Consider the following 27,086-nt stretch of genomic DNA (forward strand, 5'->3'; position numbering starts at 1 on the left):
GCGCATTGTGAGTGTTCCTTTGACAACAGCATCTGCAGATTATTTTGTGTTTACAATGACTGCAGTGACCGCCATTATAGTGAGTACACATTGGACGCGGCGTTGAGGGCTACGTGACAGCTTGTGGAGTGAGGATATGGAGAGGGAATGATGGTGTTGTAGGGAATGGGAGACTACAGTGAAATTTGAGATCATACACTGGGCTTCGGCAGATCAGGCAGAGGACTGAGATACGGAGGGGGCGGTGACCGACAAGGGATTGGGATTTGGAGTGGGAATCTTCAGGGTGCAGGATGAAGGAAACATAGGAAAGGGTATCCTGTGTCTCTGAGTATTTATTTAGCCTAGCAGTTTGGGAAAGGGAAAGTGAACATGACAGTTGGCTGGGAAGGAAGCAACGTTGGAGAATTAAATCACAAACACAAGGGATTCTGCAGATGCTGGAAATCCAGAGCAACAGAAACAAAGTGCTGGAGGAACTCAGCAGGTCAGGCAGCATCTATGGAAATTAATAAAAAGCCAATGTTACAGGCCAGGACACTTCTTCAGGACTGGGAAGGAAGGGGGAAGATGCCCTGGTAAAAATGTGCGGGGGAGGGGAAAGAGGCCATCTTGGTGGAGCCAGGTGGCTGGGAAAGGTCAAGGGCTGGAGGAGAAAGAATCGGATAGGAGACGAGAGTGGACAATAGGAGAAAGGGGAGGCGGAGGGGATTCGGGGGAAGTGATGAGCAGGTGAGAAGAATTGAATAGAGGAAGGGGAGGAAATGGTGGAAAATGCGCCCTCCTGCAGCAAGGTAGACTGGGGACCTCTCAGACCGAGCAATAATCAGAATCAGGCCACAGACTGCCCCAAAGCAGCTCCAAGTCTAAGGCCCATTCTGTTGAAATCCTCATACATGATGGACGCATGATGGTAAACATCTGATGGACACTGTGATCCAGTGTGTCACACGCACAGAAGAGGCAGAAAGTGGTAAACACCAGACATTCTTCATTTGATGGAAATCTGCAGCAACACACACAACATGCTGGAGGAACTCAACAAGTCAAGCGGCAGATTGATGTTCCAGGCCCAGAGCTTCTGACCCCTTCCTTTCCAGTCCCAATGAAGGCTCTAGGCCTGAAACGTCAACTGTTTATTCCTACCCACTAATACTGCCACGCTTGCTGAGTTCCTCCAGCATTTTGTGCGCTTTGAGAAGCGAGGGCAACAAGTTTGCCATATGACAAGTAACAGGCCTAAGTACAAAGTGTCCGTGTTGTAGACCTAGTGCCCAGCAAGCACTGAAACCACAATTTCCCTTCTCAAGCAACAGAACTGCATTAAGCAGGGAGGGGCTGTACATTCAGCGAGACTCACCCCCACAAAATCAGAACCAAATTAGCACAGGGCTCGACATGTTGCAATCTGACCCTGTGAATTAAGTTGACATTTCGAGCAAGTTTATCTCACACCAAGAGGTGGGAAGCTGTTGAAGATTCTGCTATTGTTAGAGTCAACCCACCTAACACCAAAACCCAGAGCTAGAGCGCTGGGGAAAATCTTGCCGGGAAAGTGTCAGTAAGTTCACAGCCCCACATCCCTGTCAGTGTTAAAGTCACAGCAGCTTCCCCGTGAGATGAAATGAGAGCTGCGAATCTCTAGATCTCGCTGGCTAATTAACACCATTCTGCCCTTGGTCTCACAGAGAAAACCTCCCTGTTATTTTTAGGAGCCTGCTGTAGAGGGTTACAGTTGGTAAGTAACAGCAACAGTGCAAAAACATTTTTTTTAAACACCTTCCAGTTAATGTAACATCAGTTAATTAACCTGGCTATAAAAGGAACAAATTAAACTGTTTAATCATTCCTGATAGAACTAACACTTCTAAGTCTTTTTCTCTGCAGCTGTTAAGCCTATCTCCTTTTCCTTTTCTCCAGTTGTTTTTCCAGTCCTTAATTATGTCCAATCACTCTGTTACCCCTACAGTTGCAGTTATCAACATCCATTACCTGGAAACTCTAAAGCACCATGTCCAGACTGCGACAAACTCCTAGGCTAAATAAATACTCAGAGACACAGGACACCCAGCCAGGTTGCAGGATACACACATACACAGATCCCCTGACATAATCACACTTGAGTCTTAGGATACATATTTCAGGGTCTCAGGATACACACGTACTGCGCCTGGGTCCCAGGAGACACACACACACACGCCTGGCTATCTATAACTGCTACAAATCATGCCACAAACCATTTTTGAGGAGCTGCCTCTAAAAGGTGACATCCATCATTAAGGACCCCCACCACGCGGGACATCCCCTCTTCCCATTGCTACTGTCAGGAAGGAGGAAGACGCACACTCAACGATTCAGGAACAGCTTCTTCCCATCTGCTATCCGATTTCAGAATGGACATTGAACCCATGAACACTACCTCACTACTTTTTATTTCGATTTTTGCACCTCTTATTTAATTTAACTAAATATATATATATATTTACTGTAGTTCCATTTTTTCTATTATTATGTATTGCGTTGTACTGCTGTTGCAAAGTTAACAAATTTTACAACATATGCCGATAATACTAAACCTGATTCTGATTCTAAGACCTCTACGAAATTATGATCTGTACTTCATATCTTAATTATTACAGCTTTATTTGAAGCAGTACCACAGGTCCCCCTTTACGGAATCATTCTAAAAGATATCCACTTCGGAGATACCCTGTCAATTGTCAGACGCTTTGGAAACTGCTGAAAAATGTAACATATGTACAAATCCTTGTTCAAATTGGTCTCTCTGTGGTGTACTCCGGGTGGTTGGCAGCATAGCCCTGGTGTGGCACCCTGTTTATTGGTGAGACCTGGCGAGAACTGGGAGACTGCGCTCTGTCTCCCAGATCTCCTGGTGGCAACCCATTTTAATTCCACTTCCCATTCCCATCCCGACATGACAGTTTGTGGTTTCCTCTACGGTCGCGATGAGGCCACACTCAGGTTGGAGGAGCAACATCTTATATTCTGTCTGGGTAGCCTCCAACTTGATGGCCTGAACGCCAATTTCTTGAACTTCTGGTAATTGCCCCCTCCCCCTTCACCGTTCCCCATTCCCATTTCCCTCTCTCACCTTATCTGCTTACCTGCCCATCAGCTCCCTTGGGTGCTCCTCCCCCTTCCCCTTCTTCCGTGGTCTTCTGCCCTCTCCTGTCAGATACCCCCGTCTCCAGTCCTTTATCTCTTCCACCAATCGACTTCCCAGATCTCTCCTTCATCCCTCCCCCCTCAGCTGGTTTCACCAATCATCTACCGCCTTGCACTTCTTCCTTCCCTCCCCCCATCGTCTTGCTGTAACCTCTCATTATTTATTCTCCAGTCCTGGTGAAGAGTCTCAGTCTGAAACGTTGACTGTTTACTCTTTTCCATTGACCTGCTGAGTTGCTCCATCGTTCGGTGTGCATTGCTTGGATTCCCAGCACCTGCAGATTTTCAAAGTTGCTGGTGAACGCAGCAGGCCAGGCAGCATCTCTAGGAGAGGTACAGTCGACGTTTCAGGCCGAGACCTTTCGTTAGGACTGTACCTCTTCCTAGAGATGCTGCCTGGCCTGCTGCGTTCACCAGCAACTTTGATATGTGTTGCTTGAATTTCCAGCATCTGCAGAATTCCTGTTGTTACCTGCAGATTTTGTTTGTTCTGAAAAGACTCAAGTTTTCCTGTATTAACCTCCCACTATAATTCCTTGGAAGATATTTATAATGAGATCAATAACCCAACATGGGCCTAGTGTGGGAATCTTGTCCATCCCATTCTGACTGGCAGATACTGTACTAAATTATGAGGAGGCAAGGCAGATAAAGGTAATTTTTGTAAGGGTTGCATGCTGATTGTCATCACTGTGGAAGCTGTGAGTGTGCGCTGTCACGGAAATGGAATTGGTTTATTATTGTCCCACGTACCGAGATACGGTGAAACGCCTGTCTTGCATACTGTTCATACAGATCCGACCATTTCACAGCGCATTCAGGTAAATAGTAACGGAGGGTGGCCAGAGTGAGGGTAGGACCGACCCGTGATAGAAAAGGAAACTGAGTCTGGAGTCGAAGGAGGTAGGTGAGGTCCTTTATGAATACTTTGCTTCAGTATTCACCTTGCTGAAACTGAGGACAGCATAAAGCAGGTTGATACGCTGGAATAGTTTGATGTCATGGGAGAGGATAGGCTAGAAATTTTGGAAAACATCTGGAAAGATAAGTTGCTGGGCCGGACAGGATATACCCCAAGTTACTATGGAACGCGAGGGAAGAGATTGCTGTGCCTTTGGCGCTGATCTTTGCATTCTCACTGGGAACAGGAATCGTATCAGATGATTGGAGGGTCGCAAACGCCATTCCATTGTTCAAGGAAGGCAGTAGGGATAATCCTGGGTTTTATAGACCTGTGAGTCTTACTTCAGTGGAGGGCAAAATATTGGAGAGTATCCGTAGAGGCGGGATTTACAAGTAGTTGAAGAAGCGTAGTTTGATTAGGGATAGTCAGCATGGCTTTGTGAGGGGTAGGTCATGCCTCATGATCCTCACTGAATTCTTCGAGGATGAGACAAAGCACATTGATAAAGCTAGAGCACTGAATGTGGTGCTTATGGATTTTAGTAAGTTTGATAAGTTTTCCCCCATGATAGGCTCATTCAGAAAGTCAGGAGGCATGGGATCCTGGAAGACTTGGCTGTGTGGACACAGGATTGGCTTGCCGATGGAAAACGGACGGTGGTAGTGATTAGAGTATTCCGCCTGGAGCTCAGTGACCAATGGTGGGTCTGCTCTGTAACCCCTGCTCTTCGTGATTTTTATAAATGACTTAGATGAGGAAGTGGAAGGATGAGTTAGTAGGTTTGCAGATGACATGAAGATTGGCAGAGTTGTGAATGATTTGGAGGAACGTTGTAGGCTTCAACAGGATACAGAACTGGGCTAAGAAGTGGCAGCTGGATTTCAATCCGAAAAATTAGAAGTGATTCATTTTGGAAAGTCAAATTTTGAAGGCAGAATACAGACTCAATGGCAGGATTCTAGGCAGTGTGGAGGAACAGAGGGATCTTAGACTAAACATCTATAGATCTCCCGAAGTTGCTGCACAAGTTGATAGGATTGTTAGGAAGGTGTATGATGTGTTGATCTTCATTAGCCACACTTGAAATATAGTGTTCAAGTCTGGTCGCCTCATTAGGAGGAAGGGTGTGGAAGCTTTAGAGAGGGCGTGGAGGAGATTTACTGGGACTAGGGCACATGTCTTATGAAGATAGGCTGAGTGAGCCAGGACTTCTCTCTTTGGAGTGAAGGAGGATGAGAGGTGATTTGTTAAAGGTGTACAGCATGATATGAGGCATAGACAGAGTACGTAGCCAGAGGCCTTTTACCAGGGTGGACGTAGCTAATACAAGGGGATGTAATTTTAAAGCGATTGAAATATGGGGGGGGGCGTAGTTTCAGAGGTAGATTCTTTACATAGTGGTGTGGGTGTGTGGAACACAATTCCAGGGAAGATAGTAGGGGCAGATACATTCAGAGTATTTGAGGAACTCTTTGATAGGCATGTGCTTGATAGAAAAATGGAGGGCTATATAGAGGAAAGGGTTAGATTGGTCTAAGAGAAGGTTAAAATGTTGGCACAACATTGAGGTCCTGGGGTCCTGTACTATGCTCTAATGTTCCATGTTCTAATGCAGAATGACGTGTAACAGCTGTAGAGATAGTGCAGTGCAGGTTAACAACAAAGTGCGAGATCATAATGAGGTTGATTGTGAGGTCAAGAGTCCATCCAGAGACCTCAGATAGTCTGAATGCACAACCGCTCTTCCCTCCCCATCATCCTCCACACACGTGCCAAGTGCCAAGGGCCATGTGCCCAGCCCGTTTCTGTACACTCCGCTCACACATGGTTCCACGGCCAAACACCCGAGAACACACATCGTTCAGTTTGTGAGTGACAGGGGAATAGTGGTGGCTCATCACCAGCAAGAATGAGACGGCCTACATAGAGGTGGTGAAAGAGCTCGAGGCCTGGCGCCAGGCAAATAACCTCTTCCTCACTGTCAACCCGATAAAGGGGATGGTTATTGACGTTAGGAGAACTCACCCCCCTTTACGTCAACGGCACAGCAGTGGAAACTGAGGAGTTTCAAACTCCTGGGATTGCACATATTGCACGTTCCTCATGGTCCCAAAGCACATGCGACACAATGAGGAAAGCTCACCAACGTCTCTTCTTTCCGATGAGGGAGAAGAGAGATGGACTATGCACATCTATGCTCACATACTTTTACAGACGCACTGTAGTGAGTATCCTAGCGTACGGCATCACTGAATGGTACAGAGACCTCACTATGGTGGACTGGAGAACTCTAGAATGGGTAGTCAAAACTGTCCAAAGTACCACCAGCAACAGCCTATGTGCCATCAAAGACATATATACAGAGAGGTGTCGGCCAAGGGTCAGCAACATGAAGGATCTCACCCACTCTGCTCATGGATTGTTTGTCCCACTCCCATCAGGGAGGAGGCTATGTAGCATCCACGCCAGCACCACGAGACCGAAACAGTTACTTTCCCCGAGCGGTAAGGCTAAACAACACCTCCACCCCTCCACATTCCCAACCACCACTGCTTTATCATTTCCTGTCAGAGTCACCTTATGTACAGACACACCTGCGCCTAGTGTCACTTTATGCATGTACGATCAATCTATGAATATAAGCTACATAATGTATTTATATTTATTGTGATTTTTAAAAAAAACATTGTGGTCGTTATCCTATTACATTTTTTTTTGTGTTCACTCGATCCAGAGTAACAATTATTTCGTTCACCTTTACACTTCCGTGCTGGAAATGAAGTTAAACAATGTTGAATCTTATTGTACTTGCCTTTTCGGGCTTTTGCATCCTCTGCCCAATGGAAGTGGGGAAAAGGTGAAACGTTCTGGATGGGCGGGGTTTTTGATTATGTTGGGTGTTTTACTGAGGTACCAGCAGCCACCTTAGCTGGTGGCACTCTACACATGGACCTGAGAGCATGAAGCTTGGGAATCTTGCAGAAAATGGACCATTTTGTGCAGTTACTGCAGCCAAAATGATGTGCGGTCACTGAGCTGTGTCGCCGACAGTGACTGTGCTGTGCTGACTGATGTGGAGACGCACAGAACTGCAGATGCTGGAACGTGGGGCGACAAACGATCTGCTGGAGCAACCCAGTGGGCCAGGCTGCATCTGTGGGCGTGGGAGGGCGGGGAAGCAACTGTTGATGCTTCAGGGAAAATCAGACCCCAGGCCCTCATTCGGGGTTTGGATCTGAAGTGTCGACAACCGCTTTCCTCCCACAGGAGCCGTTTGACCTTCTATTCGAACCAGGGGCAGGTGTCAGTTACCAGGCGCTCATCACAGTCACAGCTGCTTGTCCACCTCAGTGAGATTTTCCTGCTATTTCCCCTTTTCCCTTGGTTCCCTTCATCTCCACAAACATGTGCCTCACTGCTTTAAGTGGCTGAGCCTGCAAAGAGACAGGGAGCACTCCAGCGATTCAGCGTTTGTGAAGAAATTCCTTACCTTCATTCTAAACCCTTTCGTACAAAATGATGACTTCTGCCTCAGTCAGTCCAGACACGGTCAAATCCACCATGAAAACCAGCCACCCCTCCTTAACTCCATTTACACACCCCACTGCCTTGGGAAAGCAGAAGACATAATCAAGAACTGCTCCCACTCCCGGTCATTCTCTCTTCATCCTTGAGCTTTCCCACTCTGTCACCATGAATGAGACCCTTCGCTTTTCCGCTTCACTTTCCGAGTGGGTGAGCCCACATTCCCCGCCCTCTATTCCATCTGCCATATTCTCATTTTACTTTCCCCTGTCTCCCTGAAGCCCCTTCACATCTACCCCAGCACACACTCGCAATCCCACCTCAGTCTGGGGCTCTTCAAAGTTTGCAAGTCTTAAATAATACTGACCCAACACAGAAGTGACATCTACAGGCCCCAAGAAAGATTGACACAAAACCTCAGTATCATTATTGCCGTGTACGTTCAGCTAAGTGGAAAGGGAACATACTGAGGTCTTGTGTCAATGCAGATGATTGGGGAACTGAGCAGTAATTTGAAGCATTGAGCCAACAATCTGCAAAACAAGAGATTCTGCAGATGGTGGAAATCCAGAAAAACGCACACAAAAAGCTGGAGGAACTCTGCAAGTCAGGCAGCATCAACGGAGAGAAATAAACAGTCGATATTTTAGGCCAAGACCTTGACTGGAGGAGGGTCTCAGCCCACAACGCTGACTGTTTATTCCTCTCCATAGATGCTGCCTGACCTGCTGAGTTCCTCCAGCATTTTGTGTGCGTTAATCAGGAATCATGCAGTGTGCTCATCTGAACCCTAGGGGGGGATGGAGAGCCAGTTCTGTTGTACAGCGAAAGGAATATCTTCTGATAAACAACCTATTCCTGCAGATAATCAGTATTTATACGAAAAAAAGCCTCTTTGAACAGCTTATAATGGCAAAAACTGTCAGTACAGCATTGTCTCAAGACAGTGTCTCACTGAGAGTCAATGCCAGTGTCTTGCCTTCCAGAATCAGAATCAGTTTTAATATCACCGGCAACTGTCGTGAAATTTGTTGACTTTGCGGTAGCAACACAATGCATACAGAACAATAGAAAAAAAAGATGAATTACAGTAAGTGCGTATATATAATAGTTAAATTAAGTAATTCAGTAGTGGAAAAATGGAAATAAAAAGTAGCGAGGCAGTGTTCATGGGTTCAATGTCCATTCAGAAATCGGATGGCAGAGGGGAAGAAGCCGTTCCTGAATCGTTGAGTGTCTGCCTTCAGGCTTCAGTGAGGGTCAACACCAGTGTCCCACGTCTCGGTGAGAGGTTCTGAACTCTGCTCTAGTGAGAATCATTACCCTTTTTCTGTGTCCATGATGATGTTAACCATTAAAGAGCATGTGGTAAATGTGCAATGTTCTAACTGGTACATATAATGCCAGCATAGCTGCGTGCACCAAGGAACTCTGATATATATACACACATATATATATATATATGCTTTGGGGCTGTAGGCTGTCCTGGTGCTGTATTTGACCAGGTTATGGGTGCATTGTTTAATAGGAAACATGAGTTGCATTGATTCCCTCTAAGTCAGCAAACTAGCTTATGGGTACAATGAATGTAGGGAGAAGTGTACCAATTGCACTGCAGTTCCTGAATGTATTTCTAAAAATGATGTATATCTTTTTAAACAAGAGTGAGTTGGTACTCATGAACATCACTGTCCATTACCATATCAGTTTGAGTATGGACTTCAGAAAGGGTGAGAAGAGGGAACACACACCAGTCCTTATAGCGGGATCAGAAGTGGAAAGAGTGAGCAGTTTCAAGTTCCTGGGCGTGAACATCTCTGAGGATCTAACCTGGACCCAACATATCGATGCAGCGACAAAGAAGGCACAACAGCGGCTATATTTCATGAGGAGTTTGAGGAGACTTGGTATGTCACCTAAAACGCTCGCAAATTTCTACAGGTGTACTGCGGAGAGCATTCTAACTGGCTGTGTCACCCTCTGGTATGGAGACTGGCGGTGCTACTCCACAGTACTGAAGTAAGCTGCAGAGAGTTGTAAACAGTCAGCTCCATTCCGGACACTAGCCTCCACAGTATCCAGGACATCGTCAAGGAGTGATGTCTCAAAAAACGGGGTCCATCATTAAGGACCCCAATCGTCCAGGCCATGCCTTGTTCTCATTGCTACCATCAGGAAGGAGGTACAGGACTCTGAAGGCACATACTCAACGATTCAGGAACAGCTTCTTCCCCTCCACCATCTGATTTCTGAATGGACAATGAACCCATGAACACTACCTCACTACTTTTTTATTTCCATTTTTGCACTACTAATTTAATTTAGCTGTATATGTATTTACTGTAATTCATGTTTTCTCTATATTATTACGTATTGCATTGTACTGCTGCTGCAAAGTCTACAAATTGCACAACGTACGCTGGTGATATTAAACCTGGTTCTGATTCTGACTCATTGCCATTGTTCTTCCCCCAGAGTCATTGTTCCAGTGTTGCAAGCCCCAGTGAAAGTGAGTGTCTGCGACTCCGTTGGGCTCTGCTTGTGCACTGATCTCTTACAAGGCAGTGCCTGTGTGCCGTATCCAGTGGGGAGTACACCACTTTCCATTTGGGACCAGTGCCTCTGTACTGTTTTCCAGTGCGAGTCAGTACACGTGCACAGTATTCACGTGGGTAAACCATACTCTCATGATCCCCTCACAAACAAGGACAGTGACATGAGCTTCACTGCACAATGCATACAACAAAAGGTGGAGAGCAGCTCCTACCACTGGGGAAAGTGTTTACCCACCCCACCAAACTCCAGTGGGCTGGTGGGGAATTGTAATCGCACTCTGGGCTGATTTCTGTTCCCATTCTGCTGCCACCAGGCTGTGACCCTCACCAGCGTGTCCACCACCGGTCCGGGCACCGGGGAGACTCAGATTGAACGAGGCTGTGTCTGTGCTCCCACCGTCTCCGCAGCTGTGCCCACTGCAGGTCAGCAGCCCAGCTCCCTCTTGCTTCACCAACAGCGTGGACAGGGAACTAATTGTTCACTCTCTGTTAAATCCACCCTGGATCCCAGAGCACCTTTCCCCCAGAAAGAGACACAGAAGCCAAGCTCCAACATTGTTGACTCCTTCGCCAAAGACCAGGACTTGAAATGAGTGCTCAAAAGGCAAAAGCTTCTTTCCTCCCCTTCCTCACAACAGGAGCCCAAAGGTCGATTTCTGCATCATTCGTGGAGTTTAGAAGAATGAGTGGGAGATCTAAGTGAAAGATACCAAATATTGAACGTCTAGATAGAGTGGAAGTACAGCAGATATTTCTAATTATGGGAGTGTCTAGGAGCAGAGAGCACAGTCTCAGAATAGGACATTCCTCTAGAACACTGATGGGGAAGAATTTGTTTAGCCAGTGTCAAATCCATTGCCACATATGCCTGTGGATCCCAAGTCATTGGGTATATTTAAAGTGGAGGGTGATAGGCTCTTGCTTAGTCATGGCAGCAAAGATTATGGGGTTGATAGGAAAATTAAATCCTAAATGGCAGAGAGACTTGATGGGCCAAATGGCCTAATTCTCATCCTATATCTTATGGTTTTATGGTCTTCTTGTCACCCCCAGAACCCATGAATTTCTTTTCATTCCTCAGGAGCTACCCTCAGCAAAACCAAAACCTTTCACAAACACAAGAAAATCTGCAGATGCTGGAAATCCACGCAACACACACAAAATGCTGGAGGAACTCAGCAGGTCAGGCAGCATCTATGGAAAAGAGCAATGTGTTGATGTTTCGGGCCGAGACTCTTCTTCATTTCTGACGAAAACCCGTCATTTGCCTTCCCTGCACCACACAGCCACCTGCTGGAGACGACTGAGTTCAAACACTAAGACCTCAAACCTAATGACAGACTCACAGCAGTGGAGGTCCCTGGTGAGCATTTCGAGACACTGGAGAAAAATGACCGAGATGAACTGCCCTGCACGCAGACCCAAATCCTGTGAATGGACCACCTTGTCAGTGTGCGCAGGAGAGCAGTCTATGCCAGTCTCTGTCACTGTGGGGAGTTTCCCACGGCTTCTTCTCCTCGGGAAACATGTAACGTCCTGACTTGCCAAGGAGAGTTCAGTGTGAGTCTGTGACTGTGTACAAAGTCAAAGTCAAAGTCGAGTTTATTTTGAAATGCACGCGTACGCACAGGTGTAATGAAAAACATACGTGCACCAGCAAGCGTCCCAGAGAGAATTAATAACAGTGTACAGTGTTCTAGAGAGAGTCAATCCTTCAGTAAATGTCAGAGTCTACACACCATGTCTGTGGGCAGTCAGTGACTGTGCACTGTGCCCCAGTGACGGCCAGTGTTCGTGTATGTGTCTCAGCGAGAGACAATCCTCTAGTGAATTGTGAGAATCCACATACCATGCCCCTTTGAGGATCAGTGACTACGCGCTGTGTCCCCGTGAGGGTTAGTGTCTTATGCATCGCGCCCCAGTGTGAGCCTCTGTCTTTGCGCCGTGCCTGTTCTCGCCTCTAGCCTGATCACCGAACGAGCAGGCTGAGCCACAGCAGACCATAAATAACGCAGCCTGTCGCATGTACACCAGTTCTCAGAAATACCTCAGACGCCAAACAAATTTTCGCGTGTACGTCTACTTACAGTGAAAGTGAACGCCGTTCATCCTGGGTGAGGCAGGGAGTCCAGTTGGAACATAACGGGCGTTGTTGAGCAGCCTGAGCCGAGCTCTGTGCATTGGCCGCCGAGCAGGGAGAAGGGAAGACTGTTGCTCCCAGCGCCGGCCCTCTCTGAAACCACAGTTTCCCTTCTCAGTCAGTCACAGTGGGCCAACGCCGAGCAGAGGAGGGGCTGTTTCTATAGTGAGACTCACGCTCAGAAAATCAGAACCAAATTAGCACAGGCCTCAACACTTTGCGACTATGGCCTTATGCGCTGTTGACATTTTGAGTAAGTTTTTCTCAGACCAGGAGGTGGGAAGCTGTTGGAGGTTTTGGCATCATGAGTCAGCTGACCTAACACTGAAACCCAGAGCGAATGTGCTGGGGAAAATCTTGCTGGGAAAAAGTCATGCTCCACACCCCTGTTAGTGTTAAAGTCTCTGCAGCTTCCAGTGAGACATTCTGAGAGCTGTGAATCTCTAGATCTTTCTGGCTGATTAACCTTAGTTTCACAGATTGAACACTGAAGGCAATCTCCCTATTATTTCTGAGTTCACATTAAATTCACTGCACAAGGTTGTGGCTTGATGTTAGCAGAGCAAATACATTTCTTTAACCAGCTTAGTATTAATGCAACATCTTTTATTAGTGTGGCCCTGTAACAAGTTAAACTTGTGAGTCATTCCTGCTAGATGTGTTAAATTTAATCTCAGTCTATAATCCCTTTTAGTTTTTTACCTGCTGGTACATTCCCTGCCACCCTCAAGGCGCACAGTTATCAGCAGCTACTCTCTGCAGGTTGTAGAATACATTGCAGAGGACTGGGGCAATTACATTAGAGACATCGGACACCCATCTTGACCCAGGACCCAGGACCAGGAGTTGGGAGGGGTGAGGTGTAGTTTCGCTGCCATCACTTCAGGCTATTGTGATTTATTCCACTTGAGAAGTGACCACTCTGTCTTCCTATACTCTCCATCGGCATCGACTTTTCCCCACATTTCTCTGATCTTCTGGCAGAAGGTCAGACAGAAACGTGGGGAAACGCTGAGCAGGGTAAAGAGTATAGAGAGCAGATAAATTTGAGAAAATGCTAACAGTCCTAGAGCAGGCACTTGATCAGAATTATATAGATAAGAGTTAATGAGAAGGCTGGCAGAGAATTTGATTAGATGTTCGAGGCAGATAAGAGAGTGGATTAGAGGTTGGAGAGTGAAAGTAAGGAATTGATCAGGAGAACAGAGGGAGAATAGGGAATTGTGTTTGGGAATTTGGACGGATTGTAGAGAGTTGTTAGAAAAGAGAATGAAAAAAAGTCAGTGATACCAGTGGGAAATTGATGAGGTCTTCGAGATGGGGGTTTTGGGATTTGATGAGGACATTGATCAAAGAAGGTGGGAAGTTGGATACGGGGGTAAGGAACTGGCAAGATCAGTAAAAGAGTGCTGCAGGCACAAAATTTGATAACAAAGAAAATGTTCAGAACCTGCAGATGGCTGGTCTCCGCTGACACCATTTCCTGTTGATTTGTATTCAGTTAGAAACCAATCCACTTTGACTCACTGTTGGTAGCTTCTCCAGCTCTGGAGGTACCACAGCTTGACTCTATCATCACAGACTCCTGTGTCTGACACTTTCCAGCCTATGATCTGTTTCTTGTGAGGGAGGGAAATAGCACAGTGACAGACAAAGCAGCCCCCACGTCTGGATCGAGCTGCTACGAGGTGATGTTGTCTGGTTACCACTGCGTCTTCGTAAACTCTCCAAATCAGACGAGGGACAAAACACAATGGTTTTAGTTTAGACTGTGTCAAAATCAATGTCAAAGTCAAAGTAAATTTATTGACCAAATATGTATTTGTCACCGCGTACTACCTTGAGATTCATTCTCTTGAACGCGTTTACAAGAAGATAAAGAAATAGGATAGAATTTATGAAAAGCTTTCCATACAGTTTAACATGAGGCTAAGAAGTTGGTGTAGGAGGGAGAGTATCAAATTTTTGGGTCACTGGGCTCTCTTCAAGGGAAGGTGGGGCATGTACAGAGGTCATGGTTTGTTACTGGACTGGAGGGGGACTAATAACCTAGGGGAAATATTCGCTGGTGCTGCATTGGTTGGGGAGGGGGAGGTGGGGTTTAAACTAAACTTGCTGGGGGATGGGAACCAGAGTGCCAGAACAAGTGAGACTTGGTGGCAGGAGGAGCAGGACTTGCAGCTCGATATTCCGAGGTTCCGTTGTTTTGGACGTGACAGAGCGGGAGGATTTAAAGGGCAGGGGTGGCATTACTAGACGGGGAACATGTCATGGCAGTGCTCAGTCTGGACATGTTGAAGAACTCATCTAGCGAGGCTTTATGGTTGGAACTGAGGAATAAGAATGGTATGACTACGTTAAGGAGCTATATTATAGAGCAACCAAAAGTCTGTGAGATTTTAGAAGATCTGATTTGTAGAGAAATCGCAGACTGTTGTAAGAAATATAAGACTGTTGTAGGTGATTTTAACTTTCCACATTTGACTGGAACACCCATACGAGATGGGATAGAGTTTGACTAATGTGTTCAGGAAAGTTTCCTTAGTCAGTTCATAGAAGTTCCAATGAGATAGCATGCAATACTGGATCTCCTTTTAGGGAATTAGACAGGGCAGGAGACTGAAGTTTGCGTAGGGAGATACTTTGCATCTAATGATCATGATTCCATTAGTCTCAAAGTAATTATGCAATAAGACAGGTCTGGTCCATGGGTTGAGATTCTAAATTTGAGAAAGGCCAGTTCTTATGGTATCAGAAAGCATCTGGCAAGTGTGGATTGGGAAAGGCTTTTTCAGGTAAAGGTGTACTTGGGAAGGCAAGGGCTTCAAAAGTGAAATTTTGAGAGTACAGATCTTGTATATGCCTGTCAGAATAAAAAGAAAAGATAATAGCCTCTGGTTAAGAAAAGAATATAGGAGATGCATAGCAGATATAGACAGGTATGAACAAAAGAATTTTTATGGAATAAAAAAAATGCAAGAGAACACGTAAGAAATCAGGAGGGCTAAAAGAAGGCATGAGGTTGCTATAGCAGACAAGGTGAAGGAGAATCCTAAGGGATTCTACAGATATATTAAGAGCAAAAGGATTGCAAGGGACATAATCAATCCTCTGGATAATCAGAATGGTGCTCTATGCATGGAGCCGAAAGAGGTAGGGGAGATCCTAAATGGATTTTTTGCATCTTTATTTACTCGGGAAAAGCAGCAGCGAGATCATGAACCCTATACAGATTACAGTGAAGGAGGTGTTTGGCATCTTGAGGCAAATTAGGGTGGATAAATCCCTAGGGCCTGTAAAGACATTCCCTCGGACCTTGTGGGAGGCAAGTGCAGAAATTGCAGGGGCCCTGGCACAGATTTTAAATTGTCCTTGTCAACAGGTGAGGTACCAGAGGATTGGAAGATAGCTAATGTTGTTCCGTTGTTTAAGAAAAGCTCCAAATATAAACCAGGAAATTATAGATCAGTGAGCCTGACATCAGTAGTGGAAAACTTACTGGGAGGTACTCTAAGGGACCGGATATATGAGTATCTGTATAGACAGGGACTGATTAAGGATAGTCAGCGTGGCTTCGTGTGTAGTAGGTCATGTCTAACCAACCTTACAGAAGTTTTCAAGGAAGTTACCGACAAAGTTGATAAAGGCAAGGCATTGGAAGTTGTCTGCATGGACCTTAGCAAGACATTTGATGAGGTTCTACATGGGAGATTGGTCAGGAAGGTTCAGTCACTCAGCATTCAAGATGAGACGGTAAGTTGGATTAGACATTGGGTTTGTGGGAGAAACCAGATTGTGGTAGTAGATGGTTGCCTCTCTGACTGGAGGCCAGTGACTCGTGGAGTGCCACAGGGATCTGTGCTGGGTCCATTGTTGTCTGCCATCTATATCAATGAATCGGATGATAATGTGGTTAACTGGATCAGCAAATTTGTGGCTGACACCAAGACTGGGGCAAGTAAGACTATCAGAGCCCGCAACAGAATCTGCACCAACTGGAAAAATGAGCAGAAAATGGCAGACGGAACTCAATGCAGACAGGTATGAGGTGCTGCATTTTGGTTGGACCAACCAGGGTAGGTCTTACACAGTGAATGGTAGGGCACTGAGGAGTGTGGTGGAACAAAGGGATCTTGGAATAGAAGTCCATAATTCGTTGAAAGTTGCGTCACATGTAGATAGGGTCATAAAGAAAGCTTTTAGTACACTGGCATTCATAGATCAATGTATTGAGTACAGGAGATGGGATGTTATGTTGAAGTTGTATAAGACATTGGTGAGGCTTAATTTGGAGTATTGTGTGTAGTTTTGATCACCTACTTCCAAGAAAAATGTAAACAAGGTTGAAAGAGTACAGAGAAAACTTACGTTTGTACAAGGATGTTGCCAGGTCTGGAGAACCTGAGTTATAAGGAAAGATTGAACACGTTAGCACTGTATTGTACTCTTTAGAACGTAGAAGATTGAGAGGAGATTTGTCAGAGGTTTACAAAATTATGAGGGGTATAGATAGGGTAAATGCAAGCATGTTTTTTCCATTAAGGTTGTGTGGTTTACAATTAGGGTTCATGGGTTAAGAGTGAAAGGTGAAAGGTTTAAGGGGAATATAAGACCATAAGATAGAGAAGCAGAATTAGGCCATTTGGCCCATTGAGTCTGCTCCACTATTTCATCATGGCCCATCCAATTTTCCTCTTAGCCCCAATCTCTTGCCTTCTCCCCATATCCCTTCAAGAATCTATCAACCTCCACCTTAAATATACATAAAGACTTGGTCTGCACAGTTGCCTGTAGTAAATAATTCAACAGATTCACCAAATCTCTGGCTAAAGAAATTCTTCCTCATCCCCGTGCTAAAAGGACAGCCCTCTATTCTGAGGCTGCATACTCTGGCCTTAAAGTCTCCTGTCATAGGAAACATCCTCTCTGTGAAGGGAAACCTTCACTCTGCGGGTGGTGAGAGTGCAGAATAAACTGCCAGGGCAAGTGGTGCCTGTGAGCTGGGTTTCAATGTTTAAGAGAAGTTTGGATAGGTACATGGATGGTAGGGGTATGGAGAGCTGTGGTCCTGGTTCAGGTCGATGGGCTAGGCAGTTTAAATGGTTTGGCATAGACTATTGGTCCAAAGGGTCTGTTCTATGATTCTACGACTCTATACACAAAGACTGACAAACAACCAAAGTGCAAAAGAAGACAAACAGCACAAAGAATATTCAGCACATGAGTTGCTGAGTCTTTGGAAGTGATTCGGTAGTTGGTGGAATAACTTCAGCGTTGAGATGAGTGAAGTTATCTGTTGGTTCAGGAGTCTGATGGTTGTAGGTTGATAACTGTTCTTGAACCTGGTGGCGTGGGACCTCGGGCTCCTGTACCTCCTGCCCGACGGTAATAGTGAGAAGAGAGGATGGTGGGGGGTCCTTGGTGATGGATGTTGCTTTCTTGTGGGATCCTTGAAAATGTGCTCAATGGAGCTGACGGCTTTACCCTTGATGGTCTGGGCTGTATCCACTATATTTTTGTAGGATTTTCTATTCCTGGACATTGATGTTTCCATACCAGGCCGTAATGCAACCAGTCAGGATACTCTCCACTGTTCACCTATAGAAGTTTGTCAAATCAATGAAAACTTCTCAGAAAATACAGGTGCTGCGGTTCCTGTCTTGTGACCCAGGGCAGATCCTCCGATATGATAACTCCAAAGAATTGATAGCTACTGACTCTCTCTATCCCTGATCCCTGAGCAGGATTGAGCTCACGGACCTCCTCCAGGTTTCTTCCTCCTGTATAATTGGCTCTTTGGTTTTGCCAACATTGAGTGAGAGGTTGTTGTTGTGGCACCATTGAACCAGACTTTTAATCTCCCTCCTCTATGCTGATTCATCACCACCTTTGATTCAGCCAACAGCAGCGGTGTGGTCAGCAAACTGAAATATAGCATTGGAGTTTCGCAGTCGTAGGTGTAAAGTGAGTGTCACAGTGGGCTCAGCACGTAGCCTGCGATGCACTTCTGCTGGTGGTGATTGCGGAGGAGACTGTCTTGCCACACCGACCTGACCGCGCTCTGCAGGTGACGAGTCTGAGGATCCAGTTGCTCAAGGAGGGTGAATATGTGAGAAGGAACCATATTCCCAACCCATACCAGAGGGGGTCATATCTTGCACTCGGAGGCCGGTGTTTCACGTTCTGTGGATTCCCAGCTGTAGGGAAGGACATACCATGTGTATAGATGCATTGCCCCCCCCCCCAATAATACACTGAGCCCCCACAATGCACTGACTAGGCCAGAACAAAACACCAATATCCCTCAACGTAGCAGCGAACTCATCCCAACACCGACTCCCTTGACACTCACGACCTGACATGAATTCCTGCATCAGCACACCAACAATAGCCACACAGCCCATTTAACAGAACCTTCCCCACCCCACCTTTGCTCCCGGTCGATCCAGCGTTGCAGCAAACCTACAACGCTGTTCCAACAGCCCAGTGCTATACCGGCCCAATATATCACGGGCACAGCCCCCAGCATCGGTGGTAAATACATGAGATGCGGCCTCAACAAGCTAATATTCATCATCAAATACCCCCACCGTTCAGATTATGCCATCTTCCTGCAGTTACCTTTGGGCAGAAGGTACAGAAGCTGGAAGTCCCACACTACCAAGGCTACTTGCCTTCACCTGTTCGGTTCGGGAACAACTGGCACGACCCCAACCATTATCTCAGTATAGCAACATTATGATCACTTTGCATTACAATGGACTTTGATGCTTTTTTGTCCTAATTATGCTCTTTCTTGTAAAAATAGTGTACGATTTATACTTATATTCTCTTAGGGAAGTTGCATATTTGATGCTGTGTACATGTGATGCTGCTGCATGTAAGTTTTTCACTACATCTCTGGGTACCTGTACTTGTGCATATGACAGTGAACTTGGCTTTGACTGTGAACTCTACCTGGACCTGTCCACAACGCGTCTACGTCGTCCCACCAGAGAACTGGCCCAGCACCCTTCAACTCTGCACCGGCAAGGGACTGATCCCGCCCACGGTGCTCCCAACTGCTGCTGTCGTTCCAGCCTGATCTGACATGGGATGGCCTCGAAGCCCCAACCCAGCATGAGACGGATCTACATGTATTCCACCAGCAACACACAAACACTCCTCTACTGCAACACTGTTCTGACACCCCACCTCCCCAAAACGCCCTGTCTTGTCTTCAGTGTGACAGCAACACTTCTACTCTGCTTCAATCTCCCAAATCTATTTATTTCAATACAAACCTCCCACTGGATCAACTCTCCCAAAGCTGCCTTGCATAAAAATAGTTAGACTGCATTTGGAGTACTGTGTGCAGTTCTGGTCACTGCACTATAGAAAGAATGTTATGTCACTGGAGAAGCTGTACTGGGAATTCACCTGCATGGTGCATTTTGGTTAAGGGGAGAGATTGGATAGGCTGGGTTTGTTTTCCCTGGTGCACGGGAGGCCTGATAGAAGAATAATTTTTTATTTACTTTCTTACTTAGAGATGCAGTGCAGAACAGATACTTCTGGCCCTTTGAGTCGTGCGGCCCGGTAACCCACCGAGTTAACCCTAACCTGATCATGGGACAATTTACAGTAACCTATTAACCTACTAAACGCTATGACTTTAGACTGTGGGAGGAAACCCACAGGCAAACAGGAAGGAACGTACGGGTTACAGATTAAGTAGAAGATTATGAGAGGTACAAGTAAGTGGGTAGTCAAAATTCTTTTCCCATGACAGAGGTGTCAAAATGAGAATTTTGAACTTTGTTCTTTTGTGGTAGCAGTACCTTTTAACACACAATACATGTTATCTGAAAAGCTTGAGGCCGGAAACGCTTTGGATTTTCTAATTTTCAGATCTTGGAATATATAATAAAATAGCTTGGGAATGCCATCATTTCTGACTCTAAATTCATGTGCTACTGGTAAGCAGTCTTTTTCTTGCACTTGTTCATCACACATATGTACTTAACAGTAACAATTATTACATACCATTAACATAATGAGAATATAATGCATGCAGAGTAACAAAAGCAGTTTTGCAGCATCGGAGAATACCTGAATCAGCTGTTTAACAACAAACAACGGCAGGTTTCAGACTCCTCCTATGATGTCATGTTTAGATTAACAGGTTGCAGTATTTAAGTTTCACTTTTTTATGGTTTTATGTAAGATATAAAAACAATCAGCATTGTAGACTTGTTCTGGTGCTAGCTTTTCATCAGCAAATGCTTTAAAAATTTAATACCATTATGTAAACTATAAAAAACAATCATCATTGTAGACTTGTTCTGGAGCTAGTTTTTCACGATCAGCAGACATTTTAAAAATTAACGCGGTGCCTTTTCTTAAATTTATGCAAGCAGCCTGCTGAATATTCACAATTACCCTCAATTTACCCTCAAGTGTGTCGTGATAAATCTTAGCTTATTTCATGATTAGCGTATTGTGAGGCAGCATATGTTCACTCTGGCGCTGATGAAACGCGATTGAGATCTTCATCTTTCAGTTTATGCAGTGTTTTTTTCTATTTTTATTAACTTCTGTTGATTACATATGTGAGGTCACTTCTCAGAACTGTCTGCGGTGCGCAGGGAGCCGTGCATCCTCTGGGAACCTTCCCAGTGCCTTGTGGAATTTTTCATTGGCGACATCATGTCAGCACTCAAATAATATCAAATTTCGGAGGTTTTCAGATTTTGGATTTTCGGATAAGGGGTGCTTAACCCATAACTTAAGAAAAAGCTATTTTAAAATAAGAAATGTATTTTAAAAAATGAAATAAAAAAAGAAGAAAACAAAATTATTGAGGTAGTATTCATGGGACGGTTCATTGTCCATTTAGAAAGCTGGTGGAAGATCTAATGATCAGAGAAAATGACAACATTTAAGAGGCATTTAGACAGACACCTGACTAGGCAAGGCATGGAAGGATAGGGTCCAATTATGATTGGTGTTTAAAGCTCTAAGTTCAAAATAAATTTAAATCAAATTAAATATATGAAACATATGCAACCCTGAGATTAATTTTCACTAAATGCAGACATTTAGAGTAAATACAATTAAAATAATAATTATAAATGAATAAGCAATAAATAAATATCAAAAACATGAGATGAAGAGTCCTTGAAAATGAGTGCAGAGGTTGCGGGACAGTTCAGTGCTGAGGCGAGGGAGGTTGAGTGAGGTTATCCCCTCTGGATCAAGAGACTGATGCTTGAGGGGTAATAATTGTTCCTGAACTTGGCGGTGTGAGTGCAGCAAGAAGAGAGCATGGCCTGGTTGGTGGGCGTCTCTGATGATGGATGCTGCGTCCCTGCGACGGTGCTCCATGTAGATGTGCTCAATGGTGGGGAGGGCTTTACCCACGATGGGCTGGGCTCTGTCCACTATTTTTTGTAGGTTTTTCCATTCAAGGACATTGGTGTTTCCAATCAGAATGTTCTTTGTGGTGTATCTGTACAAATTCGCCAGAGTCTTTAGTGACATACCAAATCTCCTTAAAGACCATAAGACCATAAGATATAGGAGCAGAAGCAGGTCATTCGGCCTATCAAGTCTGCTCCGCCAGGAAATACGGCTCCTACTCCTAATGAAATATGGCAACTGGCATTCCTTCTTTATAATTACATCAATGTGTAAAATACCTCAATATTGTCTCCCAACCTCCTGGTTCAAGGAGGTTAACCCCAGGCTCTCCACTCCATCCAGAGAACTGGTCCCCTACCACTGGACTCATTTCAGCAGCAGCTTTGAATCTGTTGCATCTTTCCTGACCAAGATTTAAAGACAGTACTTCAGTACTACATCTTCCTTGTTCTTGTACTCCTTGCCTGGATCCCACACAATATTTCATCCACAGTTGTACGCTGTACTGGCACTTATACTGAACTGCACACACAAAAACACACACCCATGCAACACATGTGCATAAACACATGTACACGCACCAGACCCATACACACATGCAACACACTTGCACACAAATTCAGGCACGCGCGCACTCACACGCATGCACACACACTAGATCTTTTTTCAAAAATTGAGTTTTGTTTAATCTCTTTTTAAACTACATTCCGCTTTTTTTTGTGTTTCGTGTTGTCCTTCCTGAAGGGCCCTTGAGCTGACTGATGTGCTCAGTCATTTCCTATGGTTCAATGGCTCTGAAGTCACAAACAGGCCAGAGAGAGCAATGATGTTGGATTTCACATCAAAAGTACATGAATAAACATTATGGGTTTTTCTAACAACCTGGTTGTTTTACAATCAACATTCCTAATAACTTTGACAAATTCCAAATTAACTGAATTTTCATTTAAGGTTGCTGTGGTGAGATTGGAACTTGGGTCTCTGAATTAGTCTGCTCCTCTGGGTTAACAGTTTGGTCATTTACCTTACCCATTCTTATGCTGGCCATCAGGGAATTAAAATATGGAAAAAAAACATTGAACTCAAATGGGTGAAGGACAGTGGAAGAAGACAAACCATTTGTCTTTGTTCTTGCTATGAGGTCAAAAGAATGGAGGCTGCCATTTTGTGAAGCTGCTCTGCATCCTCTATTTTGTGAACTTGGTTTTTCTTGGCTGAATCAGTGTTTTAAAATAGACACGATGATGTTCCAAATCTGCCAGACTGGAGATCATTTTCAAATAAGGAGTTATTTGTGAGGTGTTCTTTGGTATGATATGACCTGCAGGTTTGTGAATGGTGATGTCTGTGTCTGCCCTGAGTGGTTCAGGCTGGTTACTGGTTTACAATAAAGACCCATAAATTACCAGTTCTCACTTGAGGAAGAGGGCAATAAATGAATGCTGGCTTGGACGAGAGCTAATGAGAAGGTGATATAATTTTGTTAGATGATCTTGAGCTAACAGGAATGAAGTGCATCATTTAAGCTGGTAAGAAGGGTTTAAAAAAAGGAGCTTCAAATGCAAAGGCACAACAGCTCTGTGGATTAACCATTGTAAGGAAGAATGCCCATGCCAGGGGCTTGGAGAAGAAAGGATGAATTGTCTAGTCAATGAGAGATACCCCATTTTGGTAGATTACCAGTTCTAAGTTGTTGGCCTAGGGTCTACATAGTTATGTTGTTGTTTGTGCAGAGACAATAAAGTGCGATCTTTGATTAATTAAGAGTTGTGTAGTGAGTTTCCTAACCTGGTTACATTGATGAATGGTCAACAATTGGGTCTGCAGCCCTGAAGATGACATCTTTTCAAGTACTTGTCCAGGCCCATGTCAAATGTGTTCAGGATTTCTCTTACACCCAATCAGATTTCCAGATCCCTGAGCCCCTCTCTAATCCTTATAATACCTTAAATCTTCACCCCTCTCTGCCAAAGGAAATAGTGAGTCCTGTTCAGTCGTTGGGGCCTGTTAGCATTTTCTACATGTCAATCAAATCTCCCATCAGCCTTGTGTGTATTTCAAAGTAAACCCCAGTCTGGATCGTTCTCCTCACAGCTAAAACTATGCAGAACTGGCAAACCATGGTAGCCCCCTCATACCTTCCCAGTGTGTTGTCACATCTTTCTTGGACTGTTCTCTACCCGTGGCCTGTGTTGTGTAAAGTCTCACTGCTCTTCCATTTCAGGCTTCACGTGATAAAGTCCAGCATTCTGAACCACTTTCGTGACCAGAGTGCTGCCTTCAGTATGATTGATGGAAGGCGAGGAAGCAGGAAGGTGCCAGCTGGAACATAAAAATGTACCAGATGGAATTCAGTCCAAAAATGGTGCAAAACTCACCGAGATCATCTTCTTCCAACACACTTATTCTGTATTTCATTGCCTTCTCCAAATGTACCATCTTTGGACTGAATTCCTTTCGGTGCTTCCATGGCCAGCTGACACCTTCCTGCAGACGAGAGTTGCTTTATCGCTGCGAACCACTCTGCCAGTCCCGCAGCAGACATCTTCAGTGGGTTTTCTCAGCTGAGCCCAAATCACTTGGACATTCCTTTGGAATCATGGAGACCAAAAATGAGTCCTGCAGAACCACACTGCTTATGCTACGAGGAGGGTTACCTTTCATGGGCAGGTACTGAGGAGGGGGGTTATGTACAGAAACAGTGAACGAGTGGAGGGAGGGAGGGAAAGAGAGAGGAGAGAGAGAAAGCGGAGAGAGGGGGAGAGAGAGGGGTATGAGAGGGAGAGAGGGGGAGAGAAAAGGTATGAGAGAGAGAAAAAGAGAGAAGAGAGAGAGAGGAAAGAGAGAGGAGAGAGGGTGAGAGGGAAAGAGAGGGGAATGGAGTGAGAGTGAGAGAGAGAATGATGAGTATGCATAGATGGGTGAAAGAGTGGGGTGGTCAGTGATGGGGCAAGTGAGAGAGAGGGAGTATTGGGGAGAGCATTGGTCAGAGGGAGGGAGTGTACAGGACGTGGTCAGTGATGGGAGAACGAGGTTAGGAGGAGCAAGGTTCAATCAGGAAAACAGGAAATGAGCTCTCGCGGTGGAGCCAGTGGCTATGAACTTCGGCGAGAATAATACAAGAAATCAGGTTTCAATCACAGATGGAAGACAATTGGGAAGTGTGTCAATGAGAGAGCAGTTTGAAATTTAAAATTTTCTGAACACAGGCTGTTGAAAGACGGGAAAGCTATAAATAAATCCTATGTGATCAGTCAAGGGGAGGATCAGGGACATTTCTGGAGGGGCCGTGACAAGCAGTGATGCTTGTCTTTTGGGACAGTGAGTCTGCAGGAAGTTTGGTTTTTTTTAACACTGCGAGCTAGCTCATTACCCATGACATTTTCTAAGGCTTCTATGTCTCACCAAGATATTCTCAGCACTCACCAATTCTCTTCAGCTTCCTGGGGCTTGTTTTTGCACAGATTCATGTTCGTGACACTGATTTATCAAAAATAAAATGAGGTGATTAAGATCGGTGAGATCTGTACACTGACATACCTCCCAATGACTCAACGCGTTTGATCTGTTTAGATATAGCTGTGGTAGGATGTAGGCAGACATAAAATCATCTGTGGTACACTCTAACCACAAAACAAAGCTCACAGATTAGCAGTGTTCATTCTTTCCCCTCACTCAGTCTCTCCACCTTGCCTCCTTCCTTTTAAAAAATTAAATTGTGGTTTCATTTGCATGAAATTGGCTTTAATGCTCGGCACGGAGAACCAATGCTTTGATACCCGCCGAGCAATGGGCCCCGTCCCACATCTGCGGGACTTCAAAATGAAGCTTAGAAATAGGAGTCCGTTCAGCCCTTCAAGTTTGTTCCATCATGCAGCGAGATCACAGGTGATATCTACCTTGCTTTTCTTGGTCCTGGTCTTTTGATGAACTCATCCACCCAAAGTGCTGCCTTGATATTTCCATGTGCCCACACCCACCTTAACAGCTTCAATATCTACCCCAGTCATCCTGCAACTTCTTGCTGCAACACACAGTTTTGACTGAGCCACCCACACTGACATCACCAGCAAATTGAGGTATCAGCCTCGCCATATGTTAGGTCTCTGGACAAATCCTGCTGATTATCCTGGCTCCCAGCTCAACCCCCTATCCGATTCCAGTCTAATCAATCCAATCAAATCCAATCTGATCAGGAACTTGAGTGCATTTAGAATGGTTTCCTTTAATATTATATTCCTGACCCATTGTTAGATTTAGGAATGAGCAATAGTTCAGCTTGGTTCCTATACCCACTCTGTGCAGATCGCTCTCTGATAAGAAGCTCACTGAAGCCTGAAGGCATAAAATTTGAACATCTCTATGTATGGTAGAGGCTGGCTGGTGGTGTCGCGGCATCCACACCGGACTTCAGGATGAGCAGTCCCGGGTTCGAATCCGGCCGGCTCCTTGCTTGCTTTCCACCCGTGCTGCGTTGAGCGTGCTCGGCCTCGTAAGAAACAGACAGAAATGTGAAAGAAATGGCAAGGTTTCCGCCCGATGCAGCGCAAGGCGTGGAGAGAAGCACCAACAACCTGTGGTGAAGCAGCCTGCAGTGTAATGAATGGAGACTGTCCACAGGAAACTACATGGGACCTGATGGCATGAACATCGACTTCTCTAACTTCTGCTAATGCCCCACCTCCCCCTCGTACCCCATCTGTTACTTATTATTATACACACATTCTTTCTCTCACTCTCCTTTTTCTCCCTCTGTCCCTCTGAATATACCTCTTGCCCATCCTCTGGGTCACCCCCCCCCCTTTCTTCCCGGACCTCCTGTCCCATGATCCTCTCGTATCCCCTTCTGCCTATCACCTGTCCAGCTCTTGGCTCTATCCCTCCCCCTCCTGTCTTCTCCTATCATTTTGCATCTCCCCCTCCCGCTCCAGCTTTCAAATCCCTTACTCACTCTTCCTTCAGTTAGTCCTGACGAAAGGTCTCGGCCCGAAACGTCGACTGCACCTCTTCCTAGAGATGCTGCCTGGCCTGCTGCGTTCACCAGCAACTTTGATGTGTGTTGCTTGAATTTCCAGCATCTGCAGAATTCCTGTTGTTTGGGACAGAAAATGATAGTTCTTTAGATTCCGTGTTTTTCACCCAATCTTTCTTGTGTTTTTTTTTTGTGTGGGGAGGGGGATTTGGCGGTCAATGTGCCTGTTCCGTTTTGTTTGTTTTTTGTGTGGGAGGTGTTATTTGGGGGATAAGGTGCCTGTTCCATTTTTGTTTATTTTTTTGTGCAGGAGGAGGGATTTTGGGGTTGATGATCGTGCTATCTTTCTTTTCTTTCTAGATTTCATGGTTACCTGGAAAAGAAGAATTTCAAGAGACAATA

The 27,086-nt window shown here is 45.2% G+C and overlaps 1 protein-coding gene across 1 annotated transcript in view; it reads right to left on the reverse strand.

Moving 5' to 3' along the window:
* LOC134339459 (zinc finger protein Gfi-1b-like) overlaps positions 1 to 12,396 on the reverse strand; it is a 36,575-nt gene extending 24,179 nt beyond the window's left edge. Inside the window, exon 1 of the mRNA XM_063035991.1 lies at positions 12,258 to 12,396. The gene's annotated coding sequence lies outside the window, so the exon portion shown is untranslated. The remainder of the gene's footprint in view (positions 1 to 12,257) is intronic.
* Between the last annotated feature and the right edge of the window lie 14,690 nt (positions 12,397 to 27,086).

The sequence above is a fragment of the Mobula hypostoma genome, chromosome 29, assembly GCF_963921235.1.
Source record: "Mobula hypostoma chromosome 29, sMobHyp1.1, whole genome shotgun sequence".
Lineage (NCBI taxonomy): Eukaryota > Metazoa > Chordata > Chondrichthyes > Myliobatiformes > Myliobatidae > Mobula > Mobula hypostoma.